The sequence below is a fragment of the Bison bison genome, unplaced genomic scaffold (genome assembly GCF_000754665.1).
Source record: "Bison bison bison isolate TAMUID 2011002044 unplaced genomic scaffold, Bison_UMD1.0 scf7180017864167, whole genome shotgun sequence".
In the NCBI taxonomy this organism is placed as follows: Eukaryota; Metazoa; Chordata; class Mammalia; order Artiodactyla; family Bovidae; genus Bison; species Bison bison.
Window position 1 is genome coordinate 7,551,108 of NW_011494739.1, and position 5,904 is coordinate 7,557,011.

A 5,904-nucleotide genomic window follows, 5' to 3' on the forward strand; every position below is an offset into this window, starting at 1 on the left:
AAATATAACCCAACCCAAGCTGTCTTCCTCCCGCTTCCACCTGCCCCACTGGTCCCCTGCACACAGATGCGCCTCCACCTCTCCCACTCCACGTGAGCCCCTGGGAAGGGTGGGGAGAGTAGGACCCGAGCAACCCTGCCTGCCTGCAGGTCCCTCACAGTCCCTGGGCCCATGCCTGCTCACGATGGCATCCAGCACCCAGCACAGGGCCAGCAGTGCAGGCAGTGCGCAGCAGTCAGGGCACAGCCAGGAAGAGAGAAACCAGGGCTCAGTCCAGGGACAATGCTAAGGCTCCTGCCTGGCACCAGGCTGGGCATGCAGCAAGTACAAAGGCTGCGAGCTAAGAGTGCCTCTCTGCAGCTGGCACTGCCCCTTCTTCCCTGGCAGCTATTGTGAGCCCACACCATGCCAGGTATCTGCCTGCATTTCTGAGTCTGCAGAGGATGTTGGGGGAGACCTGCAGGCCACAGCAGGGCTGGCCACACATGATCCTCTGGGTGTTCTCAGGGGTCTCTGTCAGGAAAGGCCAGTAGACAGGTCCTCTGACAAGTGACCACACATAATGTTCTTCCCCAGCCCCTTTGTTTTATTCAGACTGGAAATGCACTTAGCTAGAATGTTACTGCTCCACCAAGTGGCATGGGATAAATTTCTGGCTAGTGAGATGTGAACAGAAGTACCTGGTGTTATCTTCAGGAACAGGTTCTCAAAGGGAGCTGATGCACCTGGTGGGGCCCTAGTTCTTTCCTTCACTTCTTCCTTCTGGTCAAATATGCATGTGATGGCTGGAGCACCAGCAGCCATCTTGTGTTGTGAGGTGACACTGAGGCTGGAAGCCCGTATTAGAAGAGTGATACAATAAGGGCTTTCCCAGGTGGCACTAGTGGTAAAGAACACAACTGCCAATGCAGGAGATGTAAGAGATGCAGGTTTGATCCCTGGGTGGGGAAAATCCCCTGGAGGAGGGCATGGCAACCCACTCCAGTGTTCTTGCCTGAGAAATCCCATTGACAGTGGAGCCTGGTGGGCCATAGTCCATGGGGTTGCAGAAGAGTCAAACATGACTGCAGCATCTTAGCATAGCACACAGCATACAATAAGGTAGGAACTGAGTACCTGCCAAACCTAGACAGCCCAGGCTTGCTTGTGTCATGTGAAAAAGAAGTACATTTCTGTTTTGTTAACACCTCTGTTATTCTGGGTTTTCTTATATATGCAGCTCTAACTAATCTTAAAAAGCAGATGCCAAGTGGGCCCAAATGTCCCCCCAACAAGGTAGAAGGCCACTTCAGAGTCATACAAGGCATTCCATAGGGGAAAAAAAGGTCAGTTCAAGTAAATCCTGGGTCTGTCGCAGGCCCTCCTGAGTCCTGGGGGATCCACACCCAACAGAGTGGGAAGGGCCCTGAGAAGAGGGACACTTGTTGGCTTTGTTTAAATAACATTCCCAAACCTGCTTGATGGAGGAACACGTTCCTCTCGAATCACCTAATAGCAGCCAGAATTGGGATTCCATGGCACCTCATTTGGGAAACCCTTCAGAAGGTGAATAGGGCATTTAACTGAGACAGCACACTCAAAGGTACTTGGTCCACAGCTGGGAACACAGTATGTGCTCAGTAAGTGCTAGGGTCCTACTGAAGCTGGAAGTGGGGGCCATGTCAACTCTCAGCACAGAAGTCACCCCAATCCCACCTGGCCCCACATTCCTGCCTGTTCCAGGCCAGCACCCCTGCTCTGCTCTTTCTCCTGTTTCTGTGGGGCAAGGTGGCCCCCTGCAGAGGCCCAGGGGCTGGGGGCAGAGCACTGTGGAATTGGGTGGGATCCACCTGGGGAAGAGTTGGTTTGCAAAGCTGCAGCAGCGAGGAAGGCACAGGGTAAAAAGTTTATAAGAGGAATACATTTTTTTTTTTGTTTTGGCAGAATTTAATGGGTGCAGATTGCTCAGGTCCCAAAGCCATGGGGAAAAAAAAGAAAAAGCCCTTTGCCGCTGCTATTGATAACTTGTCTCTCTCCACGTGGTGGGTTCAAAACTAAAAATACTCTTCTCCGACGGTGGGGAAGCCGAGTGCTGTCACGTTGCAGAGGAGAGTTGAAAGCTGCGTGGGGAAGGTTCCGCGTGGGCCACGTGAGGGCTGGGGCCCCGCTGCAGTGGCCAGTCACCCTCTGCTCACCCAGGATGCATCCAGACAGAAGATTTCCTAGCATTCCACAGAAGGGGAGAGGGAAACTTCCACTCCGTGGAGCAGGAGGGTGGGCAGGGAGAGGAGTGACCTCAAGGGGGCCTCCCCAGGGGCAAAGGCCAGGTCGGCAACCCCAGGGATGCCTAGCTCTGTTGCTGCTCTGGCCACAGATAGAGATAAAAGATTTACCCAGGCTCAGAAATCTGCTGGAAAGGAAAGTATGAAGCTGGGGACAGAGCAGTGGGCTGCAGGCAGGGCTGGCTCCGCTGGCCCGCTCGGCAGTGTGACCACTGACCCAGATCTCCTGGACCTTCAGATCTGCATCTGAAATAGGTGCCCAGGTATTCCTGGAGCCTGGGGGGCATGGCTCGTGGCCTCTGAGCCTCAGTTTCACCTCTGAAGGGGGAACGATGATCTCTGTTTTGCCTCCTGAAGTGATGGAAGGAAGGAGGATGATGCACGTGAATGTGCCTCCTGAGGGCAAAGTGAGGGCATGTGCTCCCCCACACTGGGGCCTCTGGAGCCCCGGATGCAGGGCTTCGCGCCCACGAGTTCAGTTGGCGACTGAGGGGAGAGGAGTTGTGGGCCACAATATCACCTGATCCTGATTCAAAAGGAGCTGGGACAGGGAGGCTCCAGTCATGCTTACTTGGGGTCAGGGGAAGGTCACAGGCAGACATAACTGCAGGGCTGGTCTGATTTTGGTCTAATCTGAGAGCAAGTGCAGTGGGACCAGACACCCAGCACTTCTCAAACTCTGAGAGCACACACAGGAGGGACCCCGGGGTCCTGAAGAGACTCTGGGGCCAAGCTAGGCCCGAGTGCTCAGGATGAAGGGGACACTGCGATGACCCCTGCAACCACGGGACAGGAATCAGCTGATGTCCTGGCCGCGAGCCGTGCCCCCCAGGCTCCAGGAATGCCTGGGCACCTATTTCAGATGCAGAGCCTAGTCCAGGAGGTTTGGGCAGGGCTCTGTCTTCCTGGCAAGCTCTGGGGCTGGGCCAGGCAGGAACACCCCGGGTCGGGCCACTTCCTCATTGTAGGTCTGGGTAAGTCACTTCCCTGATTGAGGCTCAGTTTGCTCATCTGTGAAGTGGGAATGATGACCCACAGTACCTATTGGATTGGCTGTTGCAAACATGAAACTAGTGTCAGCTTTCATCATCATTGTCTGGCCCCACACCCTCTTTGTCTGCTTTCCTGCTCCTAGTTTTCAGCCCATCCCTGGAGAATTTTGCTTCTGCACTTGGCCTCCTGACCTAGTGAAGGTCATGAAAAATGTTCCTGACGGGTCCCAAGGCACTCTCCTTGCAGCTTCTAGCTGGGGGAGGAATCCTCTCCAACCCAAAGGCACAGGAAAGAGGAAGCAACAGCTGGCACTCAGAACCCAGTTTGCTGCATTTGTTTGAAGGGGATGAACCGACACCCCAGCCACGGGACCCACCTGGGATTGGAACCCACTCCTACCCCTAAGGCCAGGGCGGAGATGGCCATGCTTAGTGTGGTCCATGGGCAGACGGGAGGCTCATTCAACCCCAGCCTGTCTCCTGGCCTGAGCACTCCCTTGTCACTCACCCCTGGAGTTCATGGCTGAGGAGTGGGCTGGTTGGTCGAACCCCTCAGGAGCATGTCCTTCGCCTGGGGGTCAGAGTCTTAGAGGCTTGTCAGAGTAACAGACCCTGCGCTGGACTCAGGCCAGGCCCACGAAGGAAACTGCGGAGCATCTCCGTGGCAACCGGCCTTGTCCTTGTCCTGGCTTGGGAGCCTGCACAGTGCACCCTTCCCTCTTCTGCTGGAGTCGGTTTCTTCAGAGGTAACCATGGCAATGCCTTTGTTTCCGAGGCTGAGCCCCGCCTCCCTCCCAGCTTTTCTCTTTAGCAGAGGCTGGGAGAGCTCCTTTTCAGTCCCCGCACGTCTCCAGCACCCACTGACAGTGGGCCCACCGGTGAGCCAGGGCCAGACCCTGGCATGGGGACGACTGGCTTTCTGGGCCCAGAAATGCAGTTCAGGCCCTGGTTGTGCTGCACTTGCTTGTGCCCCACTATTTACAGGCGGCACCTTCATATGCACGGGGCTGCAGAGGCAGCCAAGGCCTGCCCTCATGGTACCCCAGCTGGAAGTGGGGAAGTGTTTTGAGGAGGGAGTGCAAAGGCCCAGGGGGGCTGGTGCTGTGGAGACGGTGAGGAGCAGGAGCCCAGCACATGCTCTGTGATTGGGGAGGTCTGTTAGCACTCTTGTGGCTCTAGGGTCCCACCTCAAACTGGCTTAAGCAGAAAGGAAAACGTGGTGACTCACATGCCTGAATTCTTGCCTAGAGATTCCCATGGACAGAAGAGCCTGGTGGGCTACAGTCCATAGCGTGGCAAAGAGTCAGACACAACTGAAGCAACTTAGCACGCACATGCCTGAAAAGTCTAGACAGAGCTTGCCAAGGTGGCAGCTGGTTCCAGGCGAGTCAGGGGTGTTTGCTCTTGCTTTCATCTGGGTTAGTCTCGTCCCCAGGTGGCCCCTCCCCACACGGTGACAAGATGCCCATCAGTAGCCCCAGACTTACATTTTTCTCTCACCTAGCCTAGTTCCGAAGAGTTGACTCATTGAAAAAGACTCTGATGCTGGGAGGGATTGGGGGCAGGAGGAGAAGGGGACGACAGAGGATGAGATGGCTGGATGGCATCACTGACTCGATGGATGTGAGTCTGAGTGAACTCCGGGGGTTGGTGATGGATAGGGAGGCCTGGCATGCTGCGATTCATGGGGTTGCAAAGAGTCGGACACAATTGAGCGACTGAACTGAACTGAACTGAACTAGCCTAGTTTTGTGGAAGTCTGTGGGTAGTCATTTGATCTCAGCCTTCCCTCTGGCCTGAGCTATCTGACCCTCAGTGAAAGTCCCAGTACTGACCCTCACTGGCCAGGACAGGGTAACCTGCTCACCCCTGAACCACTTGCTGTAACTCTCAGCAGTCAGCCTGATTCATGTTACTCCACTCACCCCAAATCAGATCTAAGACTTGGATGGGATTCCATAGGAGAAACCTGGTTTGCAAAGGAAATCTTGGTATTCATAGGCTCAGAGACGTTAGTTTACTTGCCCAGAGCCACACAGCTGGTAAGGACGCAAGCTCGGATCTGACTCCAGAGCTTCTGGGCTTAACCATGGAGCCACTACAGTCAGTAAGAGCCCCCAAAGCTTTTAAACAAAGGAGGGAACGGTCAGGAGGGTAAACTGGCGCCAGGTTTTGGTGAGTGGAGAAAGGTATGGCACGGAGGGTGGACGATGAGAAGCCCTGCATGCTGCTGAGGAAGGCAGTTTTTTGAAGGGTGACTCCCGGTTCCGCCCACCCCCGGGGGTTGGGAGCGGCAGGCGCAGAGGCCCCAGCGCGCGGAGCATCAGCGACCAGGCCCCCTGACTCGCTGTTTGTAAACTCTTCTCACCCAGCCACGCCCCTTCCTTCCTCTCGCCCACCCTTTTCGCGTCTATATCTGCATAATCCCGCCTTTCCCTTCTTTGATTGGTCTTCCGCATCGTCACTCCTCCGCAAGGGCCGGACTCCAGAGGGGCGGAAGGCGGGGCCTCTCTGGCGACGTAATTAGCATAGTCCCGCCTCCCAGAGCCGCCCTCGGGTCGAGCGTTGATTGGGCCGGCGGGGGCCTACGCGACGGCTCCGGGCTCAGCGAGTGGCGAACGCGGACTGTCAGTCGGCGGGGCGGCCGGCCG